The sequence below is a fragment of the Chroicocephalus ridibundus genome, chromosome Z, assembly GCF_963924245.1.
Source record: "Chroicocephalus ridibundus chromosome Z, bChrRid1.1, whole genome shotgun sequence".
Lineage (NCBI taxonomy): Eukaryota > Metazoa > Chordata > Aves > Charadriiformes > Laridae > Chroicocephalus > Chroicocephalus ridibundus.
Genome location: NC_086316.1, coordinates 53,657,025 through 53,677,302, shown reverse-complemented (window position 1 = coordinate 53,677,302; position 20,278 = coordinate 53,657,025). Strand labels below are relative to the sequence as shown.

The following is a 20,278-nucleotide window of genomic DNA, read 5'->3' as shown; positions in this document are numbered from 1 at the left end:
GGCCTTGAAAAGCAAGTCCTGTGGCGACATGGTACCCCAGAGAGAATTGAGTCGGACAACGGGACTCATTTCTGAAACAGCCTCATAGACACCTGGGCCAAAGAGCATGGTATCGAGTGGGTATATCACATCCCCTATCACGCACCAGCCTCTGGGAAGATAGAACGATAGAATGGACTGTTAAAAACTACACTGAGAGCAATGGGTGGGGGGACTTTAAAACATTGGGATGCACATTTAGCAAAAGCTACCTGGCTAGTTAACACCAGGGGATCTACCAATCGGGCTGGCCCTGCCCAATCAAAACTTCCACGTACTGTAGAAGGGGATAAAGTCCCTGTAGTGCACATGAAGAATATGCTAGGGAAGACAGTCTGGGTTAGTCCTGCCTCAGACAAAGGCAAACCCACCCGTGGGATTGCTTTTGCCCAAGAACCTGGGTGCACTTGGTGGGTGGTGCGGAAGGATGGGGAAGTCCGATGTGTACCTCATGGGGATCTGATTTTGGGTGAGAATAGCCAATGAATCAAATTGTGTGTTGTTAATTGCTAAGTAACACTGTCACTGTATGTCCTCATTGCTATAATTGCTATCAGTTGTACTACGAGTAAGGCACAGGGATGATGGGATAAGAACTGACCTCAGCAGCTGGCGCCCAGCAGCTTCCTCAAGATTTACATCTTCAGCCCATGGACTGTGTGCATGAGCCACACTGGGTGCACCAGTCACAAGCTCCGAAAAATACAGCATGCAACAAACCAGCACCACACGGCATCTCACCTGCCCTGAGAGACTGTTCTAACAGATGGAGCCCAAAGCCATGGATTAAATGAACTCACCGGACACTTTGGAGGGATGGCCCATAAAATAAGGGCATTATATCTGCATGAATATATGTGTGTGTATATATATATATATGACAGGGGAAAGTGGTGGCAATTCACTGGAACCTGTAAGATCTGTGCATGGCAAAGACAGTATGGAATAAGGGGTGGATAATGTCCTGGTTCCTGCAGGGACAAGGTTAATTCTTCCCAGGCTCTGGCAGGGACACAGGTATTCCACCCCATCTGAGCCATGCCCACCCTGAGCTGCCGGGGGAGGGGGCAGGAAGTCGCTGCTTGGAGGGGGCTGGGGGTTTCCGGTCCAGGCAGGGAGCGGCGGTTCCGTAATCGTGTTTGTATATTCCTCTATCCGTGTTATTGTTGTTGTTTTCTTGTTCCCTTTGCTGTTCTGTTAAACTGCCTTTGTCTCAGCCCAAGAGTTTTGCCTTTGTCTTCCAATTCTTCCTGTATTGGGAAGGCCCGAGCGAGCGGCACATGGTTCTTTGTTGCCGTCTGAGGCTAAACCACGACACACAGTCATCTCACTTCTTGTACATCTTAGAAATAGTTTTCCTACATGTTTTCTTTCTATTAAGTGCCTGCATGGAGATACATCTTCTCTCAGCATTGTATCAAAATAGCTATACACAAACACAGGGCAGGAGCAGCTTGCAGTTGACCTTTCCCTCCTCTTCCTATTAAAAATACTATTTGAAAAAAAGCCTTCCCCCTGCAAAAAAATAAATACGCACAAACAAACTCTGTACATTAGAAGAGCTATGCAGCATCAGATAACAACTCATGGTAGATCTGTCTTCTAAGACAGCACCCAGTTTTCCTTGAAACCCATGTAAATGTTCTGTATCCACTGCATCCTGTGATAAGGATTTCCACACATGGCCTCCCTATTGTGTGTAGTAAGGTTTGGGTTTAAGAAAGTTCTGCTTGTTAGTTTCATATTATGGCCTGAGAGCTTGCCCTCAAAATCAATATATGGTTTCGCACACAATCCCTGTCTACCCTCCCAGGGTCAATAATAATTTTGAAGACTTCTATTGTCTCTTCAGTAAATCAACTCTTTTTCGAAATTTCCTCATACAGAAGTTGTTCAGTGATTTTGAGCATCTTCCTGGCCTTTTTCTGAACCTCCTTCTGTTCTACCGTTTCTTGCAGTTTTTAAGGTGTAACTCAAATGTAAGTTTATACAGAAACAGAATTACATTTTGGGTTGGGTTTTGTTTTTTTTTTAATTTTATTTTGTTCGGGGTTGGTTGTTTGGTTTTGTTTTCCTTTCTATTCTTTTCAACATTACATTCTATAAAGCTTATAAACAATTCCTCATATGTATACAGAGAAACAGAGATCATAAACATGTAAATTCATAGGATCATAGAATCATCTAGGTTGGAAGGAACCTTTAAGAACATTGAGTCCAACCATCAACCTAACACTGACAAAACTACCCCTAAACTACCCCTAAACCATGTCCCTGAGTGCCACCTCTTCCCATCTTTTAAGTACCTCCAGGGATGGAGATGCTACCACTTCCCTGGGCAGCCTGTTCCAATGTTTGATAACCCTTTCTGGGAAGAAATTTTTCCTATTGTCCAATCTAAACCTCCCCTGGTGCAACTTGAGGCCATTTCCTTTTGTCCTATCACTTGTTACTTGGAAGAAGAGACCAACACCCACCTCTCTACAGCCTCCTTTCAGGTAGTTGTAGAGAGTAATAAGGCCTCCCCTCAGCCTCTTCTTCTCCAGGGTAAACAACGCCAGTTCACTCAGCTGCTCTTCATAAAGCTTGCTCTCTAGACCCCTTACCAGCTTTGTTGCTCTTCTCTGGACTCTCTCCAGAATGTCTTTCTCGCAATGTCTTTCCTGTAGTGAGGGGCCCCAAACTGGACACACCAGTGCTAAGTACAGGGGGACGATCACTTCCCTAGTTCTGCTCATTACACTGTTCCTGATACAGGCCAGGATGCTGATGGCCACCTTGGCCACCTGGGCACACTGCTGGCCCATATTCAGCCAGCTGTCTACCAATACCCCCAGGTCCTTTTCTGACGGGCAGCTTTCCAGCCACTCTTTCCCAAGCATGTATCACTGCATGGGGTTGTCGTGACCCAAGTGCACTTGGCCTTTTTGAACCTAATACCATTGGGCTTGGCCCACCGATCCCACCTGTCCAGATCCCTCTGTAGAGTCTTTCTACCTTCAAGCAGGTCAACACTCCTGCCCAACTTGGTGTCATCTGCAAATTTACTGACGGTGCACTCAATCCGCTCATCCAGTTCATTGAGAAAGACACTAAACAGAATATATGTAATTAAATAGAATGTAGAGAAGTGCTTCATTGATCCTTTGCATATATGGCAGATACGCTATTTCTCTCTGATATGGTAAAGCATAGAAGAAAAAAGGAAAATTTCCAAAGTATTTAGCATTTTTTATTCTTGTTTACTGGATCATGTCTTGTTGCATAATTATTAAATCACCTCTGCTTCTGTAGTACTCTTTGCTAAACCTAAACTCTAATCAGCTGTACTATTGACACAGACACACATATACCCAAAGAAGTTTTGTAAACTATTTAAAAATATGTATTAAGTGTTATACCTGTGGATTTCCAGAGTGGTGAAAGGACTACTTAAGGTAATGAATATTACTGTATGTTTCACCAGAAAGGTGATGAGTGCACTCTGGAGAGGCCCATGGTCAGTCATTGCCATCCAAAGTTAGATAAAAGCAGCTAGAAACTGAATGTATACTTTTATAAAATTGCCATGCAGTTCCTGAGCATGGTACATATCAACAAAGGCTAATACTACATAAACGGCCTACACAAAGGTTTTTAGTAAAGAAAGCTTCCTATTTTGTTTGTAAACAGAAAAATCCTAATGTGCTAGAGAGAAGACATAACTGCCATGAAATACAGAACCTTTACTTTGTGTTGAATTCAAACTAATCCACAGTACATAAATGCTACAAATCTGCTGACAACGATTCAAAGAATAAAAACTTAAAAGTAACTGAAAATACTGAAAATATATATTAAAATATATATTAATTGAAAATATATATTTACAGCTCACTTTATCTCTTTTAAAGTTACAAGATATCCTGAGAATCTTGTTTCAAAAAATGACTAAAGAACAGTGACCAAATTGGGAGACTGAGGGGCATATTCATGTTTTTTCTATGATTAAAATAATGTGAAACTGATAAACTGGTTGGCTTTTTCTTGTTTTGTTTTTGATTTTTTTTTTAAAGAAGGCTGCCATCACAGGCCCAGATCTTTATCCCTGTGGTTTAGAATTGTCTATGTTACTTTTTCCACCAGAAAGCATGCTAAAATATTACTTCTACATGGAGATGACTATTTAGTTATGTATTTACCTCATGAAGCTTCATTAGTACGTAAGAATCTCCAGTCATGCATACCTTTTGCATACCTTAAAAGGGCAATATGTTATTAATTGCACTTGTTTTGTTCCAGCACAACCTAAAAATAGTGGAATAATAGAGCTACATATTCTTTTATTTCACTTAATAGAGCTACATATTATTTTATTTCACTTGGCTCCCCTCGCCCATTTTATCAGAATGACAGCCAAATTGTAACATATTTTTAAACAGATTTTAGTTCTCTATAAGTCTAAAAATAGATTTATTTTTTTTTTTTAAAAGCACTATCTAAGATAAATGCAATACAATGCATCAATAGGCTATTCAAAATACATACAAAACATGGAAGTCAATCTACCTTAATAGGGATAAAGGTAAAGTAATTTTTTGGACACAAATATACTGAAAGTTTCAAACACTGTCTAGCACCGAGTAAAATAATTAATAATAATTAAAAAAAGTAATTTCCCTGTTCCTCAAAATCATGATTGAGAAAAAGGAATGGTTGATTAGAAATAAAGTTAGACCCTTAGTAATTTTTATTACTTAAACCTAAAAATCCTAAACCTTTATTACTTGATTCATATGTTGTTCCCACATGTAACTGATCTCTGAAAGCACAAATATTTTCTGTGCGTGTGTAAATACTTTGACAAGTTACTTTCAAAAGTTCTTTAACAAAGCTCCTTGAGACAATATTATGTTCATAAAAGTTCTATGAGAAGAAACTAAGATATTTAAAATAATATTTTTTAATTATTCCAGGGCTTCAAGAAAAACACATGATGTTTATAGAATGTTAAAATTACAGGAAGTATAAATAAATTAAGAAAAGTCTTTGATCTCAGTTGATGAGGTTTACAAATTACAAACCTTCTTTCACTGTTTCCCCAAAGGTGTATGAAAACTTTTTATAGGAAACATAAAGGCTAAAACAGAACAGTTGGCCTGATATCACATAATAAGTAATTTAAGCACAGAAAACACGTTTACTTCAAAGGATTGGATGAGAAAGTTACGGTCTGTACATACAAAACGTAATCTTTTATATATAAATCCTGTCTAGATTTTTTGATCTGTGTGCTGAGAAATCTTTATACTGCAGTATATTTTCACATTGTGTATATCATGCTAGATGTTTGAAAATAGTAGCTAATATAATGAAAACATTGAGCATGACTCAGTAACAAAGCAATTCTTAACTTCTTATCAACCATGTGCTGCATGATATCTGCTTTTTCTTCTAGTTTTTCAGAGACAAATGTTTTCACCCTTGTGCCCCAGCCATTTTTTTTTCTAATTTAGAGAAACTCTAAAATAGCATTTTCTCAGCATATTCAACATACATGGACTTCATAAGAAATTTTTTGACTCAGAAAATCTATCAGAAAAGAACAAAAATGAAGTGATACCATTCAGAACATATTTTCATGGGAATAAAATAAGAATGGCTGTATTAGGACAGTGGCTTACAAGTGAAAAACACTGTTGGAATTAATGTCCTGGAAGACTACTGACTGCTTGGTCTTTTCTATATAGATTACATTTGAAAACAAGTCTTGACCTAGCAAAACGTGTAAGTCTACGAAGTCTATGATGATTTCATAAAGTAAACACTTGTTTACTTTATGAAAGTAAACACTTGTTTACTTGTTTACCAACATGTTCTGGTGGACAAATAGTCTTTTCTACGCAGAAAAGAAATCAAGTTAAAACATTTAGCTTCTTCACAAATCCTGTGAATGCTTCTATGCAGCAACACCGGCTGATCTTGGCATGCTCATTTAGCTCAGGGAAAAAACAAAGTGAAAGGTAACATAAGGGGAGTGGACCCAGTCATGAGGAAGAATCAGTGTTTTCATCATCCCAGAGACTTTTTTCATTGATTTTTACACTCACCTCCAGCTTTTAGCTTTGTTTATTTACTAAACTGCAATCCTAGAAGTTGCTGATTTTGTTTGTTTGTTTGTTTCTTTTATTTTTACAAAATGTTTCCCTACCTGAATGCAATGATTCACCTGAAGGTTTCTCAGCAACTGAATAGAATTCCTAAGAACTATGACTCTGCCAAGGAGTAAACGAGAGTGATGATAGAAGTATAACTGCAGCATACCTCCATTTTCTACTTTACTGTGTGCTGAATAATTTTAAAACTGGATAAACACAATAGCTACAAGTTTTCCTAAATAAATATAGCACAAATAAGTAATGCTTAAAACAGAACTAGCATTTATGAAAAAAGTGTTAACATAAATGAGTATATATAAGAACATATTGAAATACATATGCTCTCATGGAGGAAGTGCTAAAGACTACTTTAAGAAACCTAAAAGTTTTGTTCCTGATAACTAGGCAATTAAAGAATATAGCCAAGATAAGGAAACTCTGATTAACTGCTTATAAAAAAGAATTTGTATGGATTATCTTTGATCTGTGCATTTGGTATTTGGCTGGTCTGAGTATAGATTATTTTGAAGGTCTAACTCAAATTTGGATAAAAGGAAGAAAAGGTTTGAGTGAAATTTATTTACAGCAAACCTGTTTTTAGGATTTGTCCTTCTCATAGACCACTCTGCTTTCAGAATACCTTCACCCTAATTTGAGGAGAAAAGAAAAGGTAGAAAAAAATGCCTGCAGGGAGTTAAAAGCATAAAAGTTTTGACTCATGCGTCTCCTGCTATTTCCACCCTCAGACAAGTAATTTCACTACACAATTCTGTATTCTAGAGTAAGATATGAAAAAGAAAAGTCATTTATGACATGAGCTACTGTGATATTTGCAGTGGAAGTGATCTGAAGATCCTGTAAACTCAATCAGAGGAAGCATAGTGGTTAAAATTTAACTTAACTTTATAAAACAAAACTAGACACACATTGTATGTTATCATGCTGACCCTAGTAATACTACTAAAAATTGTTATATTGAATAGTGGAGCAATGATAGTCTTCCTGCCACACACACAAAAACCCTAGACTTCGAGCTTCAAGTTAAACTATACATTCCATCATTACAGTGCTAAGGAAGAGAAGAAATTTGTTCCCAAGTTGCATCTTGCAGACAAAGATAGACAAAGGTCAATTACTTGTTGGTGTACGTACAATCTCTGCATCAGGTATACTTGTGTTTTTTTCCACTTTTTTTTTTTTTTTTCAGTGAGAAACACTGAGATGAAATGTTATAGCTAATAACCAATCATGCAAACACTGTCTGGTTTGATTTTGGCACTGACACTGATCTGATTATTATATACTATAAAATACATAAGGGATAATCAGTCTGTGATAATCACCATACAGAGAATGGGATAGTGTGATGTCACTCACTACAGAGGGGATCAGATCACAGACGGTTTATATCTCCTTCAAAATTAGAAGGCTGTCTGACTGCCAAGCATTGTTGCAGGTGCATTGCCTAGCACAGGGATTGCTTTTATGACTCAGCAATGCACAAAGATGATCTTTTGGTGAAAAACTGTCAGTTTGCCCTGACAACAATTGCATAATGGAAATTCATCCACACCCTGAACTCTAGTAGATAGGACATGTTATAGGCACAGGAGCAGTACATCTCCATATTGTAAAATGTACAATACACCCTAAAGAGATTTTCTCAATTTTTTTTTTTTCTATTTGCAATTAAATTAAATAACAGCTATATCATGTTGCATTTATTAGTATTTCAACACTAGAGTTCTGAATGTCAAGAAAGCTCATTACTAATCTATCAGAAGTATAGCCATACAACAGTATATCATTTGAAGTACAAATGAAAAAAAATATTTCAAAGAGTTAGCAAAACAGAAACTCGAAAGAAACAATATAAACACTGCTATTCTCAGATTTCTGCTCTCTTGAACAATGTGCTCAAACTTGACTAAAAATACTATGTTTATTATATTACTAATGTTTAGAGTGGGTGTTATTCAAACAACTCTACTGATTTCATTTTATGACATTATAAATATTGCTCACACTAAAGTTTGCAAGAACATTTTCTCAGTAACTTCCACATATTCATCCAGGCTCCACAGTGGCAGACAAACATTCTCTCCCACAGAGTACATGGTCTATATTTCTGAATAAATCTTGTTTTTCTTTTACCTGTGCATAAAAGCATTATTCCTTGTTTTCCCACTGGGTTATGTTAGCTAAACATGAAACTGGGTCAGCTTAAAATAATTCTGTGTGGTGATGTAGGGGTGGAGATTTTTTGATTTTTTTTTTCACAAAAGCAAGAATTATGTTTCTTATAGATAATAAACTGCTGGCAATGTATGCAGCTCAACAGTTCAAAGGACTTAATCATGTAGTCTTCACTGACTCTGATGCTGGCAAATATTTTTAGGCAGAATAGTAGGTAGAAAAGGAAATTAAAATGGGGGCATATATCCACAGTCTTTGCTTGTGGCAATGACCTAAAATGCTTATATTCTACAAGAACTGATTATTCCAGTTTGCTCCAATCACTACTGCTAAACTGTTAAGCAGTATCTTGCCTATCAATAAGTGTTTGCACACAGTAATTGTAAAGACATCAATTTATTCTGATATTTCTGGCACAAAATTTAGTGATATTCCCAATGACATACTATTGGCAATTGGAACGCTGTCAATACAAGAATCAAAACAAAAATGCCATAGCAGTTAATCCTTACCACATAATAAGAGGACATCAGCCTTATATGCCTGACCCTAACACTGTATTATGTATATATATACACATCATACTAACCGCAAATAAACATGAACAACTTTGAATTCTTATTGACTGCCTGAATATTTGTAATCAACAAGTACTATTTCATGAATTTAGTATTTCTTTGGCTAAAATACTAACTAAGGGGAATTGAAGTTAATATAAAACATTACTAATGATCACTATGAATTGTATTCTAGTTGCTCTTTTATTATTTCAGTAACTGTTTAGAATCAAATTGTGCAAAGATTGCTTTTTAATATTTACATCACTACTTATATTCATATGGCCTTTCATTCAGCACCAGAACTAAAAGCCTTTGAAATGTGAAAATGAAAACCCATTGAAAATGCAAAATGCCATTTCATAGCTGCTAAGCAATTTGAAAATTTGAAAAAAAAACAACTTCTCCATGCTGATGAACTTTGACTGCTTTTCCTAATTTAATCCAAACTCTAAATTCTGATGCTTTCTCTGCTTGAGTCTCAATAATGTTTGACATGAAGACCATTCAAAGAAATGTAAAAGTACCTATATCCTTTTGCTGACTCTCAGCTGTATTCAGCCATGAAGTTACAATATGGGCCAGCAGTGTGCCCAGGTGGCCAAGGTGGCCATCAGCATCCTGGCCTGTATCAGGAACAGTGTAATGAGCAGAACTAGGGAAGTGATCGTCCCCCTGTACTTAGCACTGGTGTGTCCAGTTTGGGGCCCCTCACTACAGGAAAGACATTGCGAGAAAGACATTCTGGAGAGAGTCCAGAGAAGAGCAACAAAGCTGGTAAGGGGTCTAGAGAGCAAGCTTTATGAAGAGCAGCTGAGTGAACTGGCGTTGTTTACCCTGGAGAAGAAGAGGCTGAGGGGAGGCCTTATTACTCTCTACAACTACCTGAAAGGAGGCTGTAGAGAGGTGGGTGTTGGTCTCTTCTCCCAAGTAACAAGTGATAGGACAAGAGGAAATAGCCTCAAGTTGCACCAAGGGAGGTTTAGATTGGACAATAGGAAAAATTTCTTCCCAGAAAGGGTTATCAAACATTGGAACAGGCTGCCCAGGGAAGTAGTAGCATCTCCATCCCTGGAGGTACTTAAAAGATGGGAAGAGGTGGTTCTCAGGGACATGGTTTAGGGGTAGTTTTGTCAGTGTTAGGTTGATGGTTGGACTCAATGTTCTTAAAGGTTCCTTCCAACCTAGATGATTCTATGATTACATGAAAATAATAAGCACACATATGATGGTATCTGCTCACAACGATATCCCATGATAACTGTTTTCATGAAATAATGAAATGAACACCTGTTGAGTAAAGAGGGGGCAGATAATACGCACTATGGATTTATAGAAAAACACACAAGCACACATGCATACACTTTGAACAAATCTTATTTCAAACTGTAGTTAATATATAGTTCCTCTGAATATGGGAACACAAAGACATGTAGGTTTGTGGATTAAGTGGAATTCATAGAATTAATATTAAGAAGAAGATAAAAGTGATGGACTGTTTTTTTCCCTGCAAAGGTTTGACACCCAAGGATGAACCTGAAGATAACTAGCTGTCTAAAAATGCAAAGAACAATAAGAAAGATTAAGAGAATCAAGTAGGTAAAAATCCCAGAAATGGTTGAAAGCAAACAGTTCTCTCTTGGTGAGGGGAAAAAGATGAAGTGTTGAAAAATTATAATTACTAAAATGCTTTTTCTGCAACTATGAATTATTTAAAAATTGTAAATCCTTTGAGTGAATCGGAAGTGGGCAATTATCTAGAAGACAAAATTAGTATAGATGTAGCTACTTTTTCTACTGACTGCTAATTCTATGAAAGCAAATTGGTTTCCCTAAATATACGTATATTTTCCCTAGCTTCAATAGCACAGCAAAATGGAAAACTGGAACCAGAATGAATTAACCTATATGTTGTAGATGTTACATTAAAAGTCTCCCAAAAAGGATGCTGAGATTGCAATGTCAAGCACTTTGAAAATTATGCTCGGTAAGAAAAGGCTCTCTGTTTCTTATCAAGCTTTAATGATGAATTATCAATGACTTTGGCGAAAAAAAAAAAATATCTTAAGACTATCCTAAAATAAACAACTAGGGAAATTCATCAGGAATACAGAGACTGAAATGAAACTCTCAATCATTCTTAAACTGTAGAATATCTCATCTTCTGATTTTGAGATAATTTGATTACATGGACTTCCCACCTCTGCTCGGTTCAGGCAATAAATTTAAGCCTTACTCTGACATCTTGAGTTTTCAGTTACTACGATATTACACAAAGTGTCCTTGCATGCTTGCACACAGCTCCTTACTCTTTAACACTCAGTCTTCACTGTTTCTCTTTCTGCTTTATAAATGACAGGAAGGGGCCAACAAAATAGGCATCACAGTCTGCTCCTGAATATCTAGGTTGAAATACACTTGTTCTTGGCAGGCTGTTCATAAATTAGTTGATAAATAGCCATCCATTTCTGTTAAGAATTTTCAGTTTTATTTTTATTAAGAATTGATATTTTTCATTCAGCAAGAAGTATTAGAACATTGTAAGAACATCCCTTGATTTATTTTTATCTCCTATGTTAACAATGTTAAGTAACTCACTGACTTTTTGATGTGAACTTGAAAAAACAACAGTGATTCAAACATGTGATATACATGACTGTCCAGGCTGTTTAAGTCTCTTGTTTATCTACCAAGCTGGTAGATAAAAGCTAACCTTGTTAAAAAAAACATAAACCAAACCAAAAGAAAAACAACCAACCGAAGTGGAAAAATAGAGCACAGGAATATAAATATTGCAGATGAGTTAAAATAACAAAAAAAGGTAGAAAAGATGTGAATAAGACAGAAATACACAAATCATTACTTTAATCACAGTTATAAAAAATGTCTTTTTGAAGTGTAAAAATGCAATTCTCGCCATGAAAGAAAACTCATAATGTACAGAAAAGATGTCTCAAAAAATTTCCTCTCTCTGAAATGTTCTGCGTGTTATCAGACAAAGAAATAAAGATAGGATTTCTGCAGTAAGTATAACCAGACTACTTATCTCCTAGTATCTTCTTTCTTTATACAGTTTTTCTAACTGTATAAAGGGACTCCTATGAGACAAAAGAATAGTCATTCGTTGTATAAATTATACAGTATCTGCAATTTTAGATGTTAGTAAGACGAAAAGCTCTTGAGAAACTTCTTCATATAATCCTTAAGTTCAACAGAAGTGGTAAAGGGTGGTAGAGTGGTAAAATATGTTCAAATAATTTTCACAGAAAGTATCCTTAAGGCTAATCACTTTTTATATGGCTGAGACATTTGTAAGCCATCTGTTAAATGCGAGAGTAATACCCTGTTTTTCCAGTTTGTAGCAGCAATAACTCCAAGAGCCTAAATACAAAAGACATAGGGAAACCTCACAAAATGCTAAAACTAAATAAACTGCATAAAATACGAGTGCTTGTAACATAGAAGTGTCCCTTATGCTAAACTAGCCACAGTTTTAGTAGAAAACCTTTCATTCTGTCACCTATTGAAGAAAATGGGCAAATTAAATATGAAATCTGTAATACCCTGACTTTGACTGTTAAGACATATGCAGTTCATAAGATGAGCCCAGCAGGAATAGCATACCTCAACATATTTCCACAGAATTTCAGGGAATAAAAATAAAGAATCTGAACTAAGTTTAACAAACACATTTTGTTCTCACTGAAAGAAACAACAAGAAGTTAAATTGTAATTGACTCCTTTGGTAATGTGAAACTGGGCTGGAGAACAGTAAGCAAAAATAACCCTTCTACAGCTAAATTTCACATTCCCTCTCCCTTAGGCAAAAAAAAAAAAAAAAAAAAGTAACTGACTCAGTCTTGGCATATACATTTAATTCTCAGCAGTCCCTCATGGTTTGGGAGCAGGAAATATAGACTCTTCTAGTGACTCCCAGGGAAAGGATTTAAATGGATCTTCCAGTGTTGCATTGCATGTATATTCATCTTTAGAACAAGGAGAAAAGTGATCTGACAAAGGTACATAATATACATATCACCACAATCATTATTCCATGACTGGACAGCAAGACTACCTCATAGGTCTGCTATTGATTAGCCACCATTGGTTAATTTTGCTGGCTATGATAAGTAAATAAAATTAATGCCTTCATTTTATGCAATAGAAAAGAGTGTTCTTAGACTAAGTGGGACACCTGTGATGGCACAAAATCAGTCAAAAGAAAAAGCAGTGTAATGCAGAGCAAAGCATTTCTTTGTGCTCTTCTGACAGCTGAAGCCTCATAGTTCTTTGTATTACAGCTTGCATGGTAATATTGTTCCCCCTTTTACAGATCTTGAATTCAGAGATGCACTTACCTGACTGCACAAGAAAAGATCGTAAGCGTTTTCTGCCTATATGTCTCCAATTATCTGCTTGCATTTCAAGACTTCTGCAGTAAAGTGTCTGGCTTTTTCTGCCTCTCTTTCTCCAGCAGAATAATAGAGAAGGAAACTCAGAGATCTGAATCCTGTTAAGTGCCCTAACCTTTATGCAGGTTCTTTTAGAACTGGGCTGTTAAGCATCATTTTCAGGAGCAAAAATATGCACTGTTATCCAAATGAATTACCTCAGTTGTTCTAGTTCTCGCTTGTTTGTAGTGCAACCAGATGACAAGGTTTCAAATGTGTTAACTTGTGTCATAAAAAGTGTTGAAGAGATTTTCAGTCCCAAATGAGCTAACAAAATAACTCTTTTTGCCAATATTTTGCCCAAAATTTGGACATTAATAATCAAAAAACTCCCAGTATGTTAATATTTGTCTGAGTGAGGGCTCACTCTTCAAATCTATACATGTAGATTAGTCTGGGAACATTTTCTGCAAGTACTCAAAGTCCAGTCAGTGGAATTGCTCAGACTTGTTAGCGAGAAAAGACTGGTGAAAATTCTAGCACTCACTAATATATGCTCACATCAGGTTGTGAAAGCCTATGTTTGCAAGTTACATTCCCACTTTTCATCTTTCAAATCTATTTAATTTCATTAAATAAATAAGCATATCCTGGGGTTATTCCCTAAAGTGATGAGTGAAATACAATAGGTAACGTAGGGGACACTTTAAGCTGTTGGAAATATTATAAACAGAAGCCATAAATCTTTGTAATGCCTGTGTATGCACGATCTCAGCATCAATAAACAGAGAATCAGTATTAAAATATGTTCAGAGAAGGTAACAGGTAAAACCTAAACCAGTCATACTGAAAGGTGAAACAATGACAAATTAATTCCTAATCTGATTTCCTTTGTTTCAGACAAAACAGCTTTGACTCTTCTCAAGGGATGTAGTACTTATTTTTTGTAACAATGCATTTAGCAGGCTGGCTATTTTATCCTCCATGTTTCAGTTAATAGCTCAGAGTTGTTTGCAAATGAAAAAAAATATTGTCAAAGTTACAAATACATTTTAGGATTTAGCAAAGAAGCCCTGTCTGAAACCAGTAAATGAGGGCTTTAATCTCAAATATCCTTTTCATGCTATTACTCAGGTCATGAAAGTGCCTGAGTACATGATTATAAAAGAGATAGTCCGTGTCTTACTATTCATGGTATCCTCATTCATTAGATAATTTAGGGACCTAATTTTTCACTATTAAATTTTGAACAATCAGTTTGGCTAAAGAGCAATAAATAAAGAGTATATATATTTTTGAGCAGATTGTTAGAAAAGACCCAAAACAAAAGAATGATCACCAGTGGCCAGGCTTGCATTATTTACCTAAATAGAGGATTTAATGAAACCTGATTTTGCCTCTGTTTCCCAACAAGCATGCATCTGTTGTTACCTTCATCTCAGAACCATGCCATAACATTTTCTGGTACCCAGTCTTACACCTGTCACAACTGTAGCTTCCTGTTACGTTTCTGAGATCATACAAGGAAGGAGGTGGGTAGCAGGAGGCTGTGGAAAGACTAGGCAATAAGCTTCCAGGACTGGGCCAGGTTGCTCTTGGCCAAATGTACTGCTCTGCTTGTCTCCATCAAATAGACCAGTGCAGAAATTTCCAGAGGAGCTAGCATTAGAAATCTCTCCTCTGTTCATTCCACCGCACCTTAGGAACCCGCAGTAAATTAATACTGGAGGAATCTAACTTTCTCCTGTATTTGGTTAAAATTGGAATAACTTGAAAGTTACTGGGGGCCAAGGAGATTGGGAGAACAGAGTGAATGTGTAAGATTCCTTTCTTCAGAAAATTGGGCAAAAGGGTCTCAAGGAAAGGTGAGAAACTCCTTAAAGCTAGCAAAGTAATAGCTCTACTAGGTGAAATACATCTCACTCTATCATGTCACATATGACTATTAAACTACTTAAACAGTACTGTTACAGTAATTAAGTGCTGAACATGTGATAAAACTGCCCCTTGAATATGGTCAATTTCACACCTTAAAGAGAAGACCTGCTATATATATAGAACAATACAATAACTCAGTTCATTATTGAAACAAATAACATCCACAAATATTTTTTTCCTGTCATCACCACAGTTATCTGATACAACTAATATAAAATTATACATTATTTCGTATCAGCATTAACCGAAATAATGGGTTTGCCTTTAATTGCTTGGATAAATGAGTCTGTTGCCTTCTTTTATCGTACTGGCCATAGAAAGACAAATATATTAATCTAAACCAAAAATAATTTTCTGAGATATCTTTCAAAGATAGAAATAAATTGTGGTGCATTACATTTCCATTAAAGACAGAATGGGAACAATGTGATGTATTTTAAGTTCTGAACGTATATAGCCGAGTTAAAGTTGAGTTGCAGTTGAGCAAATACAATTCCTGAGGTTGTATTTCAAAACAGAATTTTAAGGGGAATGAAATGAATCTCAATACGTGTATTTCATTTTCTGTTATTTTGCCAGTAAATGTAGGAGACAGTGCAGCACAGCTGGGGCAACTTCTTTTCTTTTCTCTGATGCAACACATGAAAATTGAACAAGGAAATTCACTTACATGAGACACAGTCTACTGTTTGATCTTAAATTCATTGGGAAACAGCTATCATATACTTTAAATTGACTGTGTACTGTTCATATCTTTTCACATAAACATAAAATAACCTACTTTTTCATAAATACATAATACAATGCTCCATTTTCAAGCAAATAAATGAAAATAAAAAGGGAGTTTAAAATTTGTTTTCCCTATACTGAAGTCCAGTGGAACCAGCTGGTTTCTGTGCATGTGGACAGGATCACCATTTAGCAGAAAATTCCTAATTAGGTTAATGCATGATATAGGGAGTGATTTTTTTTTAGTGTTTTTGTGAAGCGGTACAAACCAACTATAGAATAAGTAAGAATTAGGCCAACGTCTATTTATAGCCAGTTTTCTTTGTAAGTCTGCTTTATACCCTTTCAGCATCTCCTTCACACCATTCCAATTTCAGCCAAACAGCTAAAAATCTGTGATTTTTTTTCTTCAAGTTTATATATTTTATTGTGACATTTGCAAGAATTAATTGGTGATGACAGCTTTCTCATCTCTTGGCATAATAAAACTATTAAGAAAGAATGTTTCAACTTACAGGTACTATAATTTTAGCAAGAACAGAGAAAACAGACTTGTTCTCATTACTAGTTATTGAAATATACTTTTGTCTATGGGTACATCTTTATAAAACAGAAAACAGAAAATTTGACAGCTGGATAGCAATAAAGGCTAACAATTGCATTCCAAACAGAAATTCTGCTGCATCTGCATACCAATCTCAGGGAAATTTACCTTCGTTATGTTGGCTAAACAACAGATTACATTTTGTAATGATATTGACATATCAGACTCGCATTTCTGTTCCATGGAAAAAAATACTGTTTTATTTCACTGCCTTGGTAAAAAACAAACAAACAAACAAACAAAAACTAAAAATCAAACAAAAAACCAACCCTAAAATATTCATAGAACTTGAGACAAATTTGATGACTAATTTGATAAGTGTATATTAGGTAAAAAAAGGGGGGAGGGAAGATGAAGAGTAAAAAAGCCGTTCTAGGAAGCTTGTGATAACTCATAACTCTTTAGGGATAATATTCAGAAAGTTTTCTCTAGAGTTTATATATGTTATAGAAGCAATTTCAGCAATAAGTGATCTTCCCAGAACTACAGATCAATGCAGACTGCAACCTGCAAATTTTAATGAAGGTCCTATAAAGAACTTCTAAATCCATACTTCTTCAAGGGAGCATGGCACGTTATGTCAAAGCTGTCTCCTCAACTTGTTCATTCTCAGAGGTAAAGTTACATAGTTCATTTATCAAAAATGTAGATGAAAATACTCACATGCTACAAAGGTAGTCCTGTGTTCTACCAGTGCTGAGTCACTGATTTGACAGACAGAAAGACAAAACTATAAATTTTAGATATAAAGGATAACTAAAACCTGCAAAAAATCACCCAAAGGCAATCCAAATATGCATTAACATGAATGCTATGTCTACATTTGAAATGCTTTCTTTAAGTTAAAATAAAGCTATTTATGTCAATGTAAAAAATTAAATATCATAACTGTTCTATACAAAATCTCTGTCAGAAATCTTTGCTTGTCATTTTTACTACCTTGGCTGTTACAGGTCTTTAGACCCTAAAGAGGAAAAACATTTGTCTGGATAGTAACAAGGCAAAAAAGAGAAAGTCAGTTTTCTCAAGAGTAAACACTGCAACTGTTGGAATTGATGGTTAATTTTACCAGCCTGGAAAAAAAGAAAAGAAAAAAGAAAAAGGAAATTAAAATAATTCAGTGGAGAAAGAACACTGGCAAGTTAGGCAAAGTGGTCAACTTCCCATTCCAATAATTATTTGACACTCTCTTGATTAATAATTGCATGCTGATGTATGTAATTTTAGAACCTAATGTGAAGCTCATACACTCTTGGAAGACATTCCACAGCAAAGTTTATGTGGCTTCAGCTATGTACAATTTCACCATTATTTTAAACATTGAAAACATGAAAGTAAGGTGATGAAACAGGTTTACTCCTATGTTTTAGAGCATCTTACCAAATAAGGAGGAACTTTTACATGTCACTGATAAAAAGTTAAGTACTGTGAAAAGTGTTTAATTCCACAGGATGTGATACCAGTAACTGCTATGTAAGACCTCGAAGAATATAGCTCCTCATTTCCAGGCTTTTGTGACATTTTTTTAGAAAGAGCACTGTTATTTCTACAAAAATTCAAAACTTATCTTAAGATACTTCAACAGTTCTAAACACTTCTAAACCTTGCATGTCAATGAGTAGACATCTAGAAATTAAAAAAAATAATTCTGAGTCCAGAAATTTACCCAAATCTCAGTGCAATCTCCCTGCTCCTCAAGAATACAAAAATAGTTCTTCAATATTCATTGAAGATAGGCTTCTAGAGACATTTTTGGGGTGCCTTACTAATTAAGTTTTGTGCCTGGACATTCAAGATATGGAGAAGATGGAAGAGAAGAAACATTTTGCAGATGCTTTGAAAAAACCTTCAGACTATAGTTTGGTTTCACGCAATTTCTTTTGGACAAGCCAAGTCAGGCATGCCAGTATTTGCTTTGGCATATAGAGTTTACTGCTTCAGATCAGATTATGGCTTTTAAAGGATCAAATGCTGTCAGATGGCATAGATGAACATTTCATCAAAAACAGTTGTTCAGGAAATCCAGACAAACGCAGAATGATTTGAAATTTAAAAGATACACACTGCTCCAACTACCATGCTCTAGTGATGCAGAGAATGCCACATAACTATAACATAAGAAAACACTTCTTCTTCAGGTTTTCACTACTTTGATTCACCTAGAATATCAATGGATAAACTTATTATTGCTGAGTCCTTTCACCCTGTACAGCAGCCCTGCCACAGCAAGCAGTGAACTTCTATATTCTGTTGCTATAAGAAGTTGTGTACGCAGACAGTATTAGTGGTTTAAAAAGACAAGAAATTCATGGACTAGAGGTCTGTAAACTGTGGCTGTTGTGGCACTACAAGGTGTGCAGACTGCAGGTGTTGATCCAGCATTATCTGAGGAGCATCTCCTTTTGACACAGTCCAACATAGAGCTTGTTCAGACACAGAGGTGGGTCAAACATAGTAGAATCTTTATTGAGTTTATATTATAAGCCAAAATCTGTCCCAAAATGTCAAATCAAATATTTTATTGTGATGATATGTCTTCTACCACTAAGACTCAGAGCAGATGGCAAGTAACATCAGAGTCCACTTTTGTACAAGGAAAGAATAAGTATGGGAGGTAGGGCCAGAGGGAGGGAAGAATTTGTAAGAGAACACTTGCAAAAATGGTGACATACTAATTCCTTTTCTTTTCTGGGCTGGAGCTGACTGATCCAGCTGATTAGCTCTGTCAACCACATTGCCACCTTACATATGTTTGTGATTGTGTCTTTTCCTTTTTTGTTGTCATGGCCCCCCTATCTTCTACTGTAATTAAGGGATTTAACAAACTGGATTTGACCGATTAAGTATAAGACATTTTTAAGTTTTTCTTTTTGACTAGATGAGTCCTGTGGATGTCTGTCTTTGCTTACAGATTCAGCTAGGTAAAGTTATTTCCCGTATACTAAAGTTTAGCACTTCCCTATGAGATTATAAATGGCATTGTTGCAGATTATGGATGGATTTCAATGCAGATGAAAGAATAAAAAGATCAGCTCCCAGAAAGATATGGACTCTTCTGAACCATTGTCTTATAGAGAAGGAAAGAACAAAAGTTCTGCAAAAATAACCCTTTTTTGCCTTTACCCCTTTCCCCCACCAATTCATCAAGGAAAAGAAATAGTCAGGAATGGGCTAAGGCAAAAACTTTGTCTGTAAATTGCAAGCTTTTATAACTGTCACTGGAGCAAGTTCAATGTAAATGAATGCTGATGCTCTCTAGTATTTCCATAAGTGAAATTGCTGCCTCCCTTTGAAAACTGATTTTGGACTAGATAGCAACATATATAACAAACACCCACATATGTCCAGATCTTACTGTGGGATGTGAGCTCTAGGCACTGATATTTAACAGAGTGATATTCTCAGTGTTGCAGATCATTTCCATATGCTATTTTTGTCTGCTGACCTTCCATATTTTATTTTTTTTCCAATTTATTTTTATTTTTTTCTTTTCTCTTTGCTTCCTAACTGAATTAGGACAACCAGCAAATAGAGGTTTATGTTTTGTTCTGTTTTCCTGGTTGTTTTTATGTATTGGAAATTATTGCAATAAAATAATTTGTAACACTTTTCACATTTAAGGTTAATGCAGCTACTTTAACCTAAAATGCACAAAATAATTCTATACATGCCATAAGAATGGTATTT

General features: G+C 35.9%; 1 protein-coding gene across 48 annotated transcripts in view; it reads right to left on the bottom strand.

The window, feature by feature from the left end:
• PTPRD (protein tyrosine phosphatase receptor type D) overlaps positions 1-20,278 on the bottom strand; it is a 1,281,778-nt gene that overhangs the window by 1,102,867 nt on the left and 158,633 nt on the right. Inside the window, exon 1 of one of the 48 annotated variants that reach the window (XM_063321204.1) lies at positions 6,768-6,784. The exons of the other annotated variants lie outside the window; for them this stretch is intronic. The gene's annotated coding sequence lies outside the window, so the exon portion shown is untranslated. Of the gene's footprint in view, positions 1-6,767; positions 6,785-20,278 lie in introns of those variants that run through there. 48 annotated transcript variants of the gene reach the window in all.